Here is a 19,555-nt window from a genome sequence, read left to right on the forward strand (position 1 = left end):
ATGGAGTCATGCTCTGTTACCCAGGCTAGAGTGCAGTGGCGCCATCTCGGCTCACTGCAACCTCTGCCTCCTGGGTTCAAGCTATTCTCCTGCCTCAGCTTCCTGAGTAGTTGGGATTACAGGTGCCCACTACCATGACCAGCTAATTTTTGTATTTTTTTTAGGTAGAGATGGGGGTTTCACAATGTTGGCCAGGCAGGTCTTGAACTCCTGACCTCAGATGATCCGCCCGCCTCATCCTCCCTAAGTGCTGGGATTATAGGCGTGAGCCACCATGCCCGGCCTAATGTTATAGAAAGTTTTAAAATAAATGTGCAAACATACAGGAAAAAAATCACACTCCTTCAAATTTTAATAATTCTTTGGAAGTCACAGCACCAACCTGAAAGACTAAATCTAAAAGGGAAATATCCCCAAGTCCTTTTTAATGTTCCTACTGTATTTATTTCCTCTTTTTTGTTCAAGCAGCTAATCTCCTCATGATTGATTCCTTGTTTAGAAGTAACTCAGTCTCTTAGCCTGACTTTAGACACTGGCCCCTATTCCCTGGTCTGAGTGTCTGTCTTTAGTCTTTATTGTCTCCTCTGAGGACCTCCCTCCCCTTCTACTGCTTGTGGCAGCATAATGACCCCAGGCCCACTTAAACTCAGGTCTCTGCTCTTTGTAGCTAACCAGCCCTTGGCTAAGCCATATTTCCCAACAGTTAGCATGCTGCCCCTTAAGGCAGTGTCTCTGGAAAATACCAACAGAGAAAGAAACATCACCATGTTAAAGAAGTTGGAATATTGACTTTGTTTAGTCTTTCTCTGTCTAGTGATCCAGTCACTTATTACCATGATATTCATTGTACTATTGTTAATTCAAATATATGCAAAATCATTTAATTAAAATTGTTAAAGCCCATAGGATATAATGAATGAATTAATGCATTATTATTTAGTAGAAAATAAATATTTCCATAAGAATTTCAAGATGTTTAGCTACTAATTGTACTACTGCATGAAGAAACACACAAAATTATATAGTCTTGAACTTTAAAATAACTAATATGTACAATTATATTTAACAGTATTTGTAAAATTTTTATGTTTCACATACATTAAAGAATAAATTCAACTTTGTTTGTATTTTTCCCCTGAAATAGTTTTCTTTTTGTCAGACGTTCAACGATTACGGCACCACAGTCGTCATTTTTGGCTTTGTAAACTGGACTTTTCTATATATATTCCAACTCTACTTTAACCGTAAGCTATACTAAAGAACAACTTATCCTGCTGTATGTAATATTCTGTTTCTGTTAAATACCAGTTGGTACCCAGGCCTCTAAATGCCTACCTCGAAGTGACTTACAATTTTCTAAAAATCACACCTGCTAAAATAATCAAGAGACCAAAATAAAATAAACATATTTGCCACTCTGTCGATATTATCGAATCCTTAATATAGGCCCTGAAAAATCTTTAGTAAATATGCTTTACTTAGTTAGATACTAAGTTTAGAGGAACAAAATGCACCCCTCCCCCATCTCCTCTTGTTAATAGAGGGCTTTTGGTTTTGGTTTTGTTTCTTTTCTTTGTTTACTCATTTATTTGCATTTTTTATATAGTAACTTTAAATATCTTAGTTTTGGTATACATTATTTCCTTACTTCCTCAAATTTTAATTCACAATTATCCTTTTTGTATTATTTCAATTGTAAACAAACTCTTACTCCCTATTTTGATTTCTTTCAAAGTGAAATAAGTCATTGTCTAAGTCTATTTAGGGTTGTTATAAAGAAATACCTGAGACCGAATAATCTGAAAGAAAACAGGTTTATTTGGGTCATGATTTTCATGGCTGGGAAAGTTCAAGATTGAGCATCTGCATCTGGTAAGGGCCACAGGCTGCTTCCACTCATGGCAGAAAGTGAAGAGGAGCCCATGTGTGCAGAGACTGCATGGTGAAAGAGGAAGCAAGAGAGAGGAAGGAGGTGCCACACTTTTTAACAATCAGCTCTTGGGGAAACTAATAGAATGACAGCATGCTCATTACCACTACTACAGCATCAAGCCATTCATAAAGGATCTGCTCCCATGACCCAAACACCCCCATTAGGCATCAATTCTAACATTGGAGATCAAATTTCAGCATGAGATTTGGAGGGGACAAAGATCCAACTACAGCAGTAATGGCATCTAATATTTAATTTGAAAGCATCTCAAACTATATTGAATAATATTTGATTGGTTTTTCACTCTCCTTCCAGAGAGAAACATATACTGCTTGAACCAACTCACAGAAAAATCAAGCCCTGAAAACATATACTAGTTATCTAAGCATTTATTCCATATTTTATTAATTTATTTTTCAATAAATATCTCGAATAATTACTGCATGCAAGGCACTGTGCTAAACATTGATTATGCCATGGTGGATAAAAGAAACATGACACCCTCCTCTCAGAGTTTATAAACCAGCGAGAAAGACAAAGAACAATCAAGGTAACTAATAAATAAATACAGATTTTCAAATTGCAAAAATATTCATAGCGGAAATTGTCAGGGTGCAGGGACAGAAAAGAATGGTAGGCCTTACACAGGTGGGGTATTGGAAGATTACACTGATGAGGTATAAATTTGATTGAAACTGGGAAGATGAGAAGAGGTTACTTCTTGAAAATAGGACGTAAAAGATCTTCAGAAAAAGAAAGATGCCTATATAAATAGATGTTTCCAATGTGGAAGATAGCTGGGCATATCTGTAACATTAAAAGTGTCCAAATTGGCTCAAATTGTGATTTGAGAAAAAAAAATCACACACACACATAAATTAGATAGATAATGCGAAAGGAAGTATGTTTAGGTGCTAACATTTGATGGATCTGCATGAAAAGTGTACGGGGATTCTATGTCCTTTTATTAAGTCTGAATTTTTTTCAAAAAGTTTTTTTAATGTTTTCTACCGGGCGCAGTGGCTCACTCCTGTAATCCCAACACTTTGAGAGAACAAGGCGGACAGATCACTTGAGACCAGAAGTTTAATACCAGCCTCGTCAACATGGCAAAAACCTACCTCTACTAAAAATGCAAAAATTAGCCAGGCATGGTGGCACACAGCTACGCTGGAGGCTGAAGCAAGAGAATCACTTGAACCCAGGAGGCGGAAGTTGCAATGAGCCGAAGTTGCACCACTGCACTTCAGCCTGGGTGAGGAAGGGAGACCCTGTTTCATAAAGAAAAACAAAAAAAGTTTTACAAAAAGGATTATGAAAGCAATGAACCAATTCCCCTTATAAATATAGACACAAAATTTATCACCAAAATACTAGCAAGCTATATTCAGCAAAATATAAAAGAATCACGACCAAGGTGGATTTATCCCGGGAATAAGCCTGGTGGTTTAGGCTACAAAAATCAATCAATGTAGTATACCATATTAGTAGAAAAACAGAAAATAAAAAACATTATTTTCTCAATAGACATAGAAAAAGCAGTTCAGCTGGGTGCAGTGGCTCATGCCTATAATCACAGCACTTTGGGAGGCCAAAGTCAGTACGTAGCTTGAGCCCAGGAGTTCGAGACCAGCCTAGGCAACCATGGCAAGACCCTGACTGTACAAAAATATATAAAAATTAACCAGACGTAGTGGCATGTGCCTAAAGTTCCAACTTTATTCAGGTGTTGACATTGTGGTGAGTCATGATGAAGCCACTGCATTCCAACCTAGGTGACAGAACAAGACCCTGTCTCCAGAAAAAAAAAGAAAAGAAAAAAGAAAACACAGTTGAAAAAATCCAACATATTTTCATGATAAAAACACATTTAAAAAATTAGAAATAAAAAGGAATATTCGCAGTCTGATTAGGGGTATCTATGGAAAACCACAGCTAATATCATGCTTAATGAAGAAAAACTGAGTGCCATTTCTCTAAGAACAGGAACAAGATAAGGATGTCTGCACTTACTACTTTAATCCACATTGTTCTTGAGGTTTTAGGAAAGCAACTGTGCAAGAAAAAAGATTGAAAAAGAAGATATGAAACTATCTTTATTTGCAAGCTATCTGTATTTGTATATAGAAAACTCTAAGGAATGAGATTTTAAAGCTTGTAGAACTAATAAATGAGTTCAAAAACTTACCAGGATACAAGGTCAATATACAAAAATCAATTGCATTTCTTCTACAAGTAATGGATAATCTGAAAATGAAATTTTAAAATGATCCCATTTATATTAGCAGCACATAAAATACCTAGGAAAATTTTAACAAAAAAAAATCACAAGCCTTGTACACTGAGCACTACAAATACTGTTGAAAGAAACTGAACAAGAACTAAATAAACAGACATTCCATATTCATGAAGCACAAAACTTAAATTGTTAAGATAGCAATACTCCCCAAATTAATCTACAAATTCAACAAAATATCTATCAAAATCCAACTGTTTTTTAATTCAAAAATTGACAAGCCATCACTAAAATTTATATGGGAATGCAAGGGATCAAGAATAGCCAAAAGAATATTGAAAAATAACAAAGTTAGAAGACACACTTCCTGATTTCCAAACCTACTATTAGGTTGATGCAAAAGTAATTGCGGGTTTTACAATTGAAAATAATGGCAAAAACCGCAATTGCTTTTGCACAATATAAAGCTACAGTAATCAAGACAGTGCAATACTGACAAAGAAATAGACATAAAAATCAATGGAATAGAATTAGGAGTCCATACATAAACTCTCACATTTATTGTCAATTGATTTCTGACAAGTATATAAAAACAATTCAGTGGGAAAATTAGAGTATTTTCAAAAGTGGTGTTCAGACAACTGGATATCCACATGAAAAAGAATGAGTCTGGACATCTCTGCCTCATGATATACACAAATATTAATGCAAAATAGCTAATAGATCTAAATGTAAGAGGTAAAATTATAAAACACCTAAAGGAAAACATAGGAGTAAATCTTTGAGACATTGGAGTAGGCAATGGCTGATTTCCTAGATAAAACACCAAAAGCACATGAAACAAAAAAAAATAGATAAATTAAGCTTCATTAAGATGTAGAACTTTTGTGCATACAAAACTGAAAAGAGGAACTCCTGGCCAGTGACAGCGGCTCATGCCTATAATCCCAACACTTTGGGAGGCTGAGGCAGGAGGATCACTTGAGCTCAGGAGTTTGAGACCAGCCTGGGCAACATAGTGAGCTCTTGTCTCTATTTTTTTTTAATAAAAAAATGTAAAAAGAGAAGAAAAGAAGTCCTAGTCAGAGCAATGAGGCAAGATAAAGAAATAAAAAGCATCCAGGCTGGGCGCGGTGGCTCATGCCTGTAATTCCAGCACTTTGGGAGGCCAAGGCAGGTGGATCACCTGAGGTCTGGAGTTCGAGACCAGCTGGTCAACACGGTGAAACCCCATCTCTACTAAAAGTACAAAAATTAGCCGGGCGTGGTGGTGTGTGCCTATAATCCCAGCTACTTGGGAGGCTGAGGCAGGAGAATCTCTTGAACCTGGTGGGTGGAGATTGCAGTAAGCCCAGATCATGCCATTGCATTCTAGCCTGGGCAACAAGAATGAAATTCCATTAAAAATAAAAGCATCCAAATAGGAACAGAGGAAGTCAAAGGATATGATACTATACTTAGAAAACCTGATGGTCTCTGCCCACAGGCTTCTAGATCTTATAACCAACTACAGTAAAATTTTAATATACAAAATCAATGTACAAAAATCAGTAGCATTTCTGTATGCCAATCAATAACATCCAAGCTGAGAGACAAATCAAGAATGCAATCCCTGGCTGGGCATGGTGGCTCATGCCTGTAATCTCAGCACTTTGGGAGGCCAAGGCAGGTGGATTACCTGAGGTCAGGAGTTCGAGACCAGCCTGGCCAACATGGCGAACCCCATCTCTAATAAAAATACCAAAAAATTAGCTGGGCTTCGTGGTCCGCCTGTAATCCCAGCTGCTTGGGAGGCTGAGGCAAGAGAATCACTTGAACCCAGGAGTCAGAGGTTGCAGTGAGCCAAGATTGCACCACTGCACTCCAGCCTGGGTGACAGAGTGGGACTCCGTCTCAAAAAACAAAAAAAGAATGCAATCCCACTCACCGTAGCCACAAAAGAATAAAACATCTAGCAATACAGCTAACCAGAGAGGTGAAAGATCTCTAAAATGAAAATTACAAAACACTGCTTAAAAAAATCAGAGATTACACAAACAAATGGAAAAACAGTACATACTCATGGATAGGAGAATCAATATTGTTAAAATGGCCATACTGCCAAAGCTATTTACAGATTTAATGCTATTCTTATCAAACTACCAATGACGTGTTCACAGAATTTGGGTAAAAAAAATTCTAACATTCATTTGCAACCAAAAAAGAGCCTGAATAGCCAAAGCAATTCTAAGAAAAAAGAATAAACCCAGAGGCATCACACTACCCAACTTCAAACTATACTACAAGGCTACAGTAACTAAAACAGCATGGGACTGGTACAAAAATAGACACATAGACCACTGGAACAGGCTAGAAAATCCAGAAATAAGGCCACACACCTAAAACTATCTGATCTTGGATAAAGCCAACAAAAGCAATTGGGAAAGGACTCCCTATTTAATAAATGCTGCTGGGATAACTGGCTAAGAATATGCAGAAGACTGAAACTGGACCCCTACCTTTCACCATATACAAAAATCAACTCAAAATGGATTGAAGACTTAAATGTAAAACCTAAAACTATAAAGATCCTAGGAGAAAAGGGAATGCTTATATACTGCTGGTGGGAATGTAAATTAGTTCAGCCACTATGGAAAGCAGTCTGGGGATTTTTTAAAGAACTTAAAATAGAAGTACCATTTGACCCAGCAATTCCATTATTGGGTATATACCCAATGGAATATAAATTGTTCTACCATAAAGACACATGCATGCATATGTTCACTGCATTACCCACAATAGCAAAGACATGGAATCCACCTAGATGCCCATCAACAGCAGACTAGATAAAGAAAATGTGGTATATATACACCATGGAATACTACATAGCTATAAAAATGAGATCATGGTGTTCTCAGCAACATAGATGGAGATGGAGGCTGTAATCTTAAGTGAATAATTGCAGGAATAGAAACCAAAATACCACATATTCTCATTTATGAGTAGGAGGTAAACATTGAGTACACATGGGCACAAAGAAGGGAATAATAGCCACCGGGGCCTATTTGAAGGTGGAGTGTGGGAGGAGGCAGAAGACTAAAAAACCAATTATCGGGTATTATGCTGATTACTTGAGTGACAAAATTATCTGTACACTAAACCCCCATGACACACAATTTACCCATGTAACAGACCTGCACATATACCCCCTTGAACTTAAAATAAAAGTTGGGACAGAAAAAAAATTGAAAAGACAACCCATAGAATCAAAGAATATACTTCTAAATCATATATCTGATAAAGCAATCATCTAGAATATATAAAAATGCAACTCAACAATAGGAAAATAAATAACCCAATTTAAAAAATGAGCAAAGGGATTAAATAAACATTTCTCCAAAGAAGATACATAAATGGCCAATAAACACACAAAAAGATGCTCAATATCATTAGTCATTAGATAAATGCAAATCAAAACAACAGTGGGATTACATTTCAATCTCACTAGGATGACTATTTAAAAAAAAAGAGAGAGAGAAATAATAACAAGTGTTGTAGAGAATGTAGAAAATGGGAACCCTCATACATTGCTGTTGAGATTGTAAAACAGCGAAGCCACTTTGGAAAACAATTTGGCAATTTTTCAAAATGTTAAACATAAACAAAATGTTAAACCATATGACCAGCAAATCCACTCCTATGACAAATGAAAACTCCCAAGAGAAATGAAAGCACTTGTCCACACAGAGACTTATGCATGAACAATCACAGCATTATTTGTAATAGCCAAAATGCAGAAACGACCTGAGAATCCATTAGCAGGTGAATAGGCAAACAAAATGTCATATGTCCATATAGTGGAATATTATTTGGCCATAAAAAATGAAGTATTGTTACATTCTACATGGATAAACCTTGAAAATATATTCTAAGAAAAAGAAGTCAGACACAAAAATACTACATATGATATGGACTTGTGTATGTAAAATGTCCAGAATAGGCAAATCCATACAGACGAAAAGTAAATTAGTCCTCGTCAGGAGCTATGGCTAGGTCCAGGGCTGGAGGCAAAGGGTTTAAAGGTAAGGGTGAGAAACGGAAAATAGGTTTGTAAAGGGTATACAGTTTATCTTCAGAGTGTTGGAGAAACCCCATCTCTACTAAAAATACAAAATTAGCTGGGCATGGTGGTACATGCCTGTAATCCCAGCTACTCAGGAGGCTGAGGCAGGAGAATCGCTTTAACCTGGGAGGCAGAGGTTGTAGTGAGCCAAGATCACGCCATTTTACTCCAGCCTGGGCAACAAGAGCGAAATTCCATCTCAAAAAAAAAAAAAAATCTAAAATTAAATTGGAAATGGTAGCACAACTCTGTGAATATACTAAATTGAATTGTACACTTAAAATGGATGAATTTTATGCTATATAAAACATACATCAATAAAGCTGTGAAAAGAAAAAGAATAGCCGGGCGCGGTGGCTCACGCTTGTAATCCCAGCACTTTGGGAGGCCGAGGCGGGCGGATCACGAGGTCAGGAGATCGAGACCACAGTGAAACCCCGTCTCTACTAAAAATACAAAAAATTAGCCGGGCGTGGTGGCAGGCGCCTGTAGTCCCAGCTACTCGGAGAGGCTGAGGCAGGAGAATGGCGTGAACCCGGGAGGCAGAGCTTGCAGTGAGCCGAGATTGCGCCATTGCACTCCAGCCTGGGCGATAGAGCGAGACTCTGTCTCAAAAAAAAAAAAAAAGAAAAAGAAAAAGAATAGAAGCTATGCCATAAATTGATCTTTTCATATATAAGTTAGAAACTTATCTGTAATTAGGAGTTTCTCCAACCATTTTCATGAGATATTTTAGTATTAGGTATGACTTATGTACAAAAATAGGTAAGGTAGAATTTCTTCTAAATGTTTCATATTTTCTGTTAGGTACACCTTCTGAATTTTCTTGTTAACATGACACCATTCTTTTTGTTAAGAACTGCAGGCTTTGCAGACACCACCACCACTGGGAGCCCCATACTACCAGCCATGGTCAACCTCACCATGTTTTTCGACATCGCCGTTGATGGCGAGCCCTTGGGTCACGTCTCCTTTGGAATCTTGTCTGCAAGATTCCAAAGACAGCAGAAAACTTGTGCACTGGAGAGAAAGGATTTGGTTATAAGGGTTCCTTCTTTCACAGAATTATTCCAGGGTTTATGTGTCAGTGTGGCAAGTTCACATGCCATAATGGCACTGGTGGCAAATCCATCTGTGGGGAGAAATTTGATGATGAGAACTTCATCCTAAAGCATACAGGTCCTGGCATCTTGTCCATGGAAACTGGTGGACCCAACACCAATGGTTCTCAGTTTTTCATCTGTGCTGCCAAGACAGTGGCTAGATGGCAAATAAGTGGGCTTCAGCAAGGTAAAAGAAGGCAAGAATATTGTGGAAGCCATAGAGCACTTTGGGTCCAGAAATGGCAAAACCAGCAAGGAGATCACTATTGCAGACTGTGGACAACTCTAATAAGTTTGACTTGTGTTTCATCTTAACCACCAGCCCATTCTTTCTGTGGCTCAAGCAAGCATCCCTCCACCCCATTTGCTCAAAGTATCCTAGAATCTTTGTGCTCTCGCTTCAGTTCCCTTTGTGTTCCCTGTTTTCCTTGTTCCCTTCCATACCTAGCTGGATTGCAGAGTTAAGTTTATGATTATGAAATAAAAACTAAATAACAAAAAAATTTAAAAATAAAAAATAAAATAAAGAGCTGCAAGCAGCTGTGAGTTAACACAGCTGCCTCACACTATTTAAAAAAAAAAAAGAAAAAAAGACAATAAACATATTAAACCAATGGTGGTTCACTCCTGTAATCTAGCACTTTGGGAGGCCAAGGCAAGCCAATCACCGAGCCCAGAAGTTCCAGATCAGCCTGGGCAATATGGAGAAACCCCATCTCTACAAAAAATACAAAAAAAAATAGGCAGGTGTATTAGTCCATTTGCATACTGCTATCAGGAAATACCCAAGAGTGGATAATTTACAAAGAGGTTTAATACACCCGCAGTTCGACATGGCTGGGAAGGCCTCATGATCATGGTGGAAGACAAAGGAGTAGGAAAGGCACATCTTACATGGCAGCAGGCAAAAGAGTGTGTGCAGGAGAACTGCCCTTCACAAAACTATCAGATATCATGAGACTTATTCACTATTATAAGAATAGAATGGAAAAACCTGCCCTCATGATTCAGTTACCTCTCACCAGGTCCCTCCCACAACATGTGGGGATTATGAGAGCTACAATTCAAAATGAGATTTGGGTGGGGACACAACCAAACCACCACATTCTACCCCTGGCCCTTCCCATTTCAGCATTAACTCAAAAGTCCACAATCTAAAGTCTCATCTGAGACAAGGCAAATGTCTTCAACCTATGAGCCTGAAAAAGCAAAAGCAAGTTAGTTACTTCCTAGATAACAGTGGGGGTACAAACATTGGGTAAATACAACCATTCCAAATGGGAGAAATTGGCAAAAACAAAGGAGCTATAGGCCCCACACAAGTCTGAAATCCAGAGGAGCAGTCAAATCTTAAAGCTCCAAAATGATCCAAAAGCTCCAAAATGATCTCCTTTGACTCCATGTTTCACATCCAGGTCACGCTGATGCAAGAGATAGGTTTCCACGGTCTTGGGCAGCTCCACCCCTGTAGCTTTGCAGGGCACAGTCCCCCTCATGGCTGCTTTCATGGGCTGGCATTGAGTGTTTGCAGATTTTCCGGGTGCATAGTGCAAGCTGTGGGTGGATCTATCATTTTGGGGTCTGGAGAACAGTGACCCTCTTCTCACAGCTCCACTAGGCAGTGCCCCATTGGGGACTCTGTTTGGGGGCTCCCCCCTCACACTTCCCTTCTGCACTGTCTTAGCAGAGGTCCTCGATGTTCATACTGCCCCTGCAGCAAATTTCTGCCTCAAGATCCAGGCATTTCCATACACCCTCTGAAATCTAGGTGGAGGTTCCCAAACCTCAATTCTTGTCTTCTGCCCACCCACAGGACCAGTACCATGTGGAAGCTGTCAAGGCTTGGGGCTTGCACCCTCCAAAGCCACAGCCTGAGCTGTACCTTGGCCCCTTTTAGCCACAGCTAAAGCAGCTGGGACACAGGGCACCAAGTCCTGAGGCTGCATGTAGCAGGGGGGCCTCAGACCCAGCCCAGGAAACCCTTTTTTCCTCCTAGGCCTCTGGGCCTGTAATGGGAGGGACTGCCACAAAGGTCTCTGATATGTCCTGCAGACATTTTCCCCATTGTCTTGGTGATTAGCGTTTGGCTCCTCATTACTTATGCAAATTTCTGCTACCAGCTTGAACTTCTCCCCAGAAAATAGGTTTTTCTTTTCTACTGCATTGTCAGGCTGCAAATTTTTCAAACTTTTATGTTCTGCTTCCTCTTGAACACTTTGCTGCTTAGACTTTCTTCCACCAGATATGCCAAATCATCTCTCTCAAGTTCAAAGTTCCACAGATCTCTAGGGCAAGGGCAAAATGACACCAGTTTCTTTGCATAGCAAGAGTGACCTTTACTCCAGTTCCCAACAAGTTCTTCATCTTCATCTGAGACCACTCAGCCTGGACTTTATTGTTCATATCACTATCAGCATTTTAGTCAAAGCCACTCAACAAGTCTCTAGGAAGTTCCATACTTTCCCACATCTTCCTGTCTTCTGAGTCCTCCAAGACTCTAGAAAGTTCCAAACTTTTGCATATTTTCCTATCTTCTACTGAGCCCTCCAAATTGCTCCAACCTCTGCCTGTTACCCAGTTCCAAAGTCATTTCCACATTGTTGTGTATCTTTACAGCAGCATCCCACTCGACCAGTACCAATTTACTGTATTGGTCCATTTTCATACTATGAAAGAATACCCAAGACTGGGTAATTTATAAAGAAAAAGAAGTTTAATGGACTCACAGTTCCACATGGCTGGGAAGACCTCACAATCATAGTGTTAGGCCAAAAGGGAAGAAAGGCACATCTTACACAGCGGCAGGCAAGAGAGCATGTGCAGGGGAACTGCCCTTTATAAAATCATCAGATCTCATGAGACTTATTCACTATCGTGAGAATAGCATGGGTAAACCCACTCGCATGATTCAATTGCCTCCAACAGGGTCCCTCCCACGACACTGGAGGATTGTGGGAACTACAATTCAAGATGAAATTTGGGTGGGGACACAGCCAAACCATATCACCGAGTGTGGTGGTATGCACCTATAGTGCCAACTACTCAGGAGACTGAAGCGGGAGGATCACCTGAGTCTGGGGAGGTCAAGGCCACAGTAAGCCATGATCATGCCACTGCACTCCAGCCTGTGTTACAGAACGAGACCCTGTCTCAAAACAAAAATCAAAAACAGTAGCTGAGAAAAATATATGGCTTTTTTTGCATAAAAGAGATGTCCAGATGTAGACACTCCAGAATGTGAATGGCAGCTCTGTGACATCAATCATTAGACCATATTTATTTCATCTTTGTATTTTGCCACTTGAGAAAAGGCTTTCATCCTCAAGTTACATCCTAATTCAGTAGGATTACTGAAACTCCTGGAAATATTTGTTGAACTTTAGATTGGAAAAAAGGGGGAGCGGAGGAGAAATGCAAACAGAATGTTTCCAGCCAAGGTAGCTTGACTTAAAGAGCTCTTGGAAACATCTTCCACTTATATTTCATTGGCTAAGTCTAGTTATCAATAGCTATAAAATTTGGTGTCTTAGCTGTACACTTTGCCTCACTGTTTAAAATCAGGGCTCTATTGCAATGGAACAAGAAGTGAATGGATTTAATAAGCGAACCAGCACTCTGCCCCAGCATCTGAAATCCATCCCTCACTGACATCTAAACCCATAAACTTTGGAGAATTAATTCTTTAAAAGTCAGATAATGAGAAAGATGCCATAGTCTTGAAGAAAATAAAATAGGTTACTTCAGGACAAGAATCTCTTGTTTCCAAGGTATTCAAATCATTTATCAAAAAGTCTCAATATGAATTATGTCCAGCTTTACTACTGAATTTATATTCTTTCTTTTCTACATAGAAGTCTCCAGATTGGCCATTTATTCATTCGGCCATTTAGCCAAAAATTTGGTTTTTGATTTTTTTTAAATTTGGATTGAGGGGTACATGTGCAAATTTGTTACACGGATATATTGCATAATGATGAGGTTTGGGCTTCCAGTATACCCCTCACCCAAATAGTGCACATTGTAATAAGTAACCTTTTAACCCTCACCCCCACTCTCAACCTCTTCCTTTTTTGGAGTCCCCAGTATCTATTATTTCCATCTTTGTTTCCTTGTGTGCCCATTGTTTAGCTCCCACTTAAAAGTGAGAACATGCGGTGTTTGATCTTCTGTTTCCATATAAATTCACTTAGGATAATGGCCTCTAGCTCCATCCATGTTGCTGCAAAGGACATGATTTCATTCTTTTTTACAACTACATAGTATTCCATGGTGTGTATATATATATATATTACATTTCCTTATCCAATCATATGTTGATAGACCCTTAGGTTGATTCCATGACTTTGCTGTTGTGAATAGCACCACAGTAAACATAAAAGTGCAGGAGTCTTTTTATATAATAACTTCTTTTTTTGGGTAGATATCCAGAGGCATTGCTAGGTAAAATGGCAGTTCTATATTTAGTTCTTTGAGAAATTGCCATCCTGTTTTTCACAGATGTTGTACTAATTTACATTCTCATTAACAGTGTATGAAGTTTCACTTTTTTCTGCATCCATGCCAACATCTGTTGTTTTTGACTTTTTAATAGTAGCCATTCTGACTGATGTGAGATGATACCTCATTGTGGTTTTAATTTGCATTTCTCTGATGATTAATGTCGAGTATTTTTTCATGTTTGTTGGATGTTTGTATGTTTTCTTTTGAGAAATGCCTATTCTCATTCTTTGTTCTTTTTTAAGGGGATTATTGGTTTTGTTGTTTCTTCTTGTTGTTGTTGTTGTTGTTAACCGAGTTCCTTGTAGACTCTGCATATTAGTCCTTTGTCAGAGGCATAATTTGCAAATATTCTCCCCAATTCTGTAGGTTTTCTGTTTACTCTATTGATTATTTATTTTGCTGTGCAGAAGCTTTTTAAATTCCGTTTCTCTTTGTTTTTGTTGCATTTGTTTTGGGGATCTTAGTCATAAATTCTTTGCACAGGCCAATGTCTAGGAGTTTTTCCTCAGTTTTCTTCTAGAATTTTTATAGTTTCAGATCTTACATTTAGGCCTTTAATCCATCTTGAATAATTTTTGTATATGGTGAGAGATAGGGGTCCAGTTTTATTCTTCTGCCAATCTTCCCAGCACCATTTATTGAATAAGGTGTCCTTTTGTAATTGTTTTTGTTGACATTGTGAAAAATCAGCTGACTGTAGATATGTGGCTTTATTTCCAGGTTCTCTGTACTGTTTCATTGATCTATGTGTCTATTTTTGAATAACACCATGCTGTTTTAGTAACTACAGCCTTGTAGTATAATCTGAAGTCAGGTAATGTGATGCTCTGGCTTTATTCTTTTTGCTTAGTACTGCTTTTGCTATTCTGGCCCTTTTTTGGTTTCATATAAACTTTAGAATAATTTTTTCTAATTCTATGAAGAATGATACTAGTAACTTTATTTTTTTTATTATACTTTAAGTTTTAGGGTACATGTGCACAATGTGCAGGTTTGTTACATATGTATACATGTGCCATGTTGGTGTACTGCACCCATTAACTCGTCATTTAATATTAGGTATATCTCCTAATGCTATCCCTCCCTCCTCCCCCCACACCACAACAGGCCCCAGTGTGTGATGTTCCCCTTCCTGTGTCCATGTGTTCTCATTGTTCAATTCCCATCTATGAGTGAGAACATGCAGTGTCTGGTTTTTTGTCCTTGCGATAGTTTGCTGAGAATGATGGTTTCCAGCTTCATCCATGTCCCTACAAAGGACATGAACTCATTCTTTTTTATGGCTGCATAGTATTCCATGGTGTATATGTGCCACATTTTCTTAATCCAGTCTATCATTGTTGGACATTTCGGTTGGTTCCAAGTCTTTGCTATTGTGAATAGTGCCGCAATAAACATACATGTGCATGTGTCTTTATAGCAGCATGATTTATAATCCTTTGGGTACATACCCAGTAATGGGATGGCTGGGTCAAGTGGTATTTCTAGTTCTAGATCCCTGAGGAATCGCCACACTGACTTCCACAATGGTTGAGCTAGTTTACAGTCCCACCAACAGTGTAAAAGTGTTCCTGTTTCTCCACATCCTCTCCAGCACCTGTTGTTTCCTGACTTTTTAATGTTTGCCATTCTAACTGGTGTGACATGATAATCTCATTGTGGTTTTTATTTGCATTTCCCTGATGGCCAGTGATGATGAGCATTTTTTCATGTGTTTTTTGGCTGCATAAATGTCTTCTTTTGAGAAGTGTCTCTTCACATCCTTTGCCCACTTTTTGATGGGGTTGTTTGCTTTTTTCTTGTAAATTTGTTTGAGTTCATTGTAGATTCTGGATATTAGCCCTTTGTCAGATGAGTAGGTTGCGAAAATTTTCTCCCATTCTGTAGGTTGCCTGTTCACTCTGATGGTGGTTTCTTTTGCTGTGCAGAAGCTCTTTAGTTTAATTAGATCCCATTTGTCAATTTTGGACATTAGTAACTTTATAAGGATTGCATTGAATCTGTAGATTGCACTGGGCACTATTGTCACTTTAATGATATTGATGCTTCCAATTCATAAGCATAGGATTTTTTCCTGTTTGTTTGTGTCATCTATGAATTCTTTCATCAGTGTTTTGTAGTTTTCCTTGTAGAGATCTTTCACCTCCTTTGTTTAACGTATTCCTAGGTATTTAATTCAGCCAACAGTTATTGAATGCTTATTTTATACCAGTCACTAATGAGAAGTACAGAGTTTACATTCCAGTGGGAAATACAACAAGTAAACAAATTCTTTATTTAACCACATAAAGCTGCCATATCAGTGGATTTTTTTCAGTTGATTATTGATTTCATTTTTTTGAGTTTTATGTAGCAAAAAATGATAAATTTAATGGAAAAAAAACTAAAGCAGAAGAGAGAGCTAACTATTGATAGGAGATAGGGGATGAAGATTTTAAACAGAGCAATCAGGTAGGGCTTCACTGAGTAGGGAATGGATGAGGACAAGAGAAGTATGGAAGACATCCAACCAGGTATTTGAAGAAAAAGAACCAGAGATAGAGGAGTGAACGTGTGCAAGAAGAAGGAGCAAGCAGTCTAGGATAAGCAGGGAGGTAAGTGTGGCCAAAGGACAGTAATCAGATGGGGAGAGAAGCAGATGAGGTCAGAAAAGTAACAAGAGTCAGATAAAACAGGGCCTCGTAGATCATTATAATGACTTTGCCTTTTACTCAGTGTGAGGTAGGAGGTCATTAGAGACTCTTGAGCAAAGCAGTGAAAGAATATGACTTTTGTAAAGATCACTGACAGCTGTGTTGAAACTAGACTGTAATGGATAGAGAGAATGTGTTAACAGGCTTTTCAATTGCAGTGAGAAATGATGGTGCTCAGACCAGGATGGTTATAGCAAAGGTGGCAAAACGTTTCTAGAATATTGGAAAGGTACATAGTGCAGAGTTGCTCAGTGGAAAAGATATGAAGTGAGGAAGAGCCAAGGATAACCCAAATGTATTTGGGCTAAGCAACTGCAAGAATGATGTTGTCGCTAGAGTGTGAAGAGATGGATGTGAAGACTGGGGAGAAAGATTAAGAGTTCTATTATGGCCATGTTAAGTTTGAGGTTTGCATTAGACAGACAAGTGGTGAAGCAAAAGGGAATATTAGGTATAGAATTAGGACGTCAGAACCCAGGAACTGTTTCCAGTATATCTATAAACCTATGGGGAGAACTAGAATTAAAAGGTATGTGTATGTGTTTTAAGAGAAGAGAAATAACAGCACCTTTTATGCTGATGGGAAAAATCTAGTAGAGATAATTTTTCAGGAAAATTGTCCTTTTATTGTGTGAATTATTATTAACAATATCTTGTAGCTTCGGTTTCCACATTGGTGAAATGAGAAATTCAGAATATGATGTCTAGGATCTAATGGTCTATGTTGTATTACTCAAAGGAAGTATTCTTCATTACTCCAGTGGCCTGTATATGAATCATTTCATTTGGAAATGGAATTTTGTATTAGACTGTAGTGGGTGGTAGAATATCTGGGCAGAACTTTAATCCCCATTTTTTTAGTATATAGCACTTCAGCTTTCCCTTCACTATCTTTATTGTATTCCCTATTTCTTCCTCAGAATCAACCCCAAAGGACAACGTTATGTTTCTCTTATGATTTAACTATGTTGTATTAAATCACCTGTGAAAGCCACTAGGCATTACCTGGAGCTTAAACATCTTTGATTGTATAGAGAGTCTCAGTGCAGTTCTATTGGTGATAAAGAGAGATGACCAATTCCCTCAGTTCCATCTCAGCATTTTTGTATGCAGAGTTTTAACTTCTTCTACCTAGTAATTTCCTATTTTCTTGAAATTCGTATCATTCTTTTCTCAAATCCCAGAGCAGCTCATTATTATCACCATTGAAAAACAGTTTGATAATAACGGTATTGGTTCATACACATGAATATATAAAAACACATGAGTTTTTAATGTGTATGAGAGAGAAAGGCAGAACACTGGTCACCACTGGCAGTAACTGAGACCCCAAACACTCTTTCTAAGGTAGAACTTTAGGGAAAGAATTGAGAAATTATCTAACCTTTTTTGTGAAGTTTATTTTGGATAACCAAAGGGATATAACTAAAGAATGAAACTTCTCTACAAAATGTTTATAGCTTAAAAAAACAGCTGGTGAAAAAAATAAATGAAAGCTCCATGGTGAACTTATATATGAGGGAAACAGCGTCACCCTGTGAATTTCAATGATTAATCTTTGCATCATTAAAGCAGGGCAACCAAAAATATACGCTTCATGACATGAAACATATGCAGCATCCAAGACCACTTGTGATGTGTCATCCAAGACCATTTATGAAGTGTCACTTATGAATAGTCTGTTTTCACACTGCTATAAAGAACTGCCTGAGACTGGGTAATTTATAAAGAAAAGAGGTTTCATTGACTCACAGTTCTGCATGGCTAAGGAGGCCTCAGGAAACTTACAATTATGGTAGAAGGTAAAGGGGAAGCAAGGCACGTCTTAGATGGCAGCAGGAGAGAGAAAGAGAAGGGGGAGGTACTACACGTTTAAATGATTAGATCTCGTGAAAATTCACTCACTATCACAAGACCAGCAAAAGGGAAATCTGCCCCCATGATCCAGTCACCTCCCACCAGGCCCCTCCCCTAACATGTGGGGATTACAATTCAACATAAGATTTGGGTGGGGACACAGAGCCAAACCAAAAATGACAGACCTAAATCTACTCAAATCTTTAGTTCTAATGAGTTCCATGTCAAAATAAATTTTTAAAAGATTAAAGATTTAGGCCAGGCACAGTGGCTCACGCCTGTAATCCCAACATTTTGGGAGGTCCAGGTGGGCAGATCACTTGAGCCCAAGAGTTCAAGACCAGCCTGGGTAAAATAGCAAAATCCTGTCTCTACAAAAAAATACAAAAATTAGCCAGGCATGGCGGTGGCATCCACCTGTATTCCCAGCCACTCAGGAGGCTGAGGTGGGAGGATTTCTTGAGCCCAGGCGGTCAAGGCTGCAGTGAGCTGTGAAGCCATGATCATGCCACTGCACTCCAACCTGGGCAACAGAGTGAGACCCTGTCTCAAAAGAAAATAAATAAATAAAATAAAGACTTAATAGCCAAATACAAATGGTAGAACTCATTTAGATATTCATTTGAATACATCAATCAGTTAAAAAATTGGTTGAGACAATGTGCTAAATTTGAATATAGGTTGGCTATTGAATGTTTCAAGGAAATTTCATTAAATTTGGCAAATGTGATAATGACGTTATGGTTATATTTTCAAAAATTCATGTAACTCTAGAAATACATTCTGAGTTATGTTAGGGAAATTACATAATGTCTGAGATTTGCTTTAAATATTTTAGCAAAAAAGAAGACGAGGAGGAGAAGAAGAAAGGAGGATAGAAGAAGGAAGGGGGCAAATTCTTGATAATTATAAAATCTAGGCAATTGAGATACAGGGGTTCAGTATAGTATTTCCTCTACTTTTGTGGCATGTTTGAAGGTTTTTTTTTTTAACAATAGGCATTCTATACCCCATCTCCTCTTTCAATCCCATCTCTTCTCCCAGAAAACCCTTCCTATCCTTTGCCTTTTCCACATACCTAAGAAGCCAGAACAACCCCCTATTCCCTACTCTTGGATATTCTGTGCTTCT

The 19,555-nt window shown here is 38.4% G+C and overlaps 1 long non-coding RNA gene across 1 annotated transcript in view; it reads right to left on the reverse strand.

The window, feature by feature from the left end:
- The window catches only part of LOC116466321 (uncharacterized), a 74,209-nt gene that overhangs the window by 14,429 nt on the left and 40,225 nt on the right, over positions 1–19,555 (reverse strand). The window contains exon 4 of the long non-coding RNA XR_004247496.1: positions 3,947–3,986. This is a non-coding gene — a long non-coding RNA (uncharacterized LOC116466321). The remainder of the gene's footprint in view (positions 1–3,946; positions 3,987–19,555) is intronic.

The sequence above is a fragment of the Hylobates moloch genome, unplaced genomic scaffold (assembly GCF_009828535.3).
Source record: "Hylobates moloch isolate HMO894 unplaced genomic scaffold, HMol_V3 SCAFFOLD_4, whole genome shotgun sequence".
In the NCBI taxonomy this organism is placed as follows: domain Eukaryota; kingdom Metazoa; phylum Chordata; class Mammalia; order Primates; family Hylobatidae; genus Hylobates; species Hylobates moloch.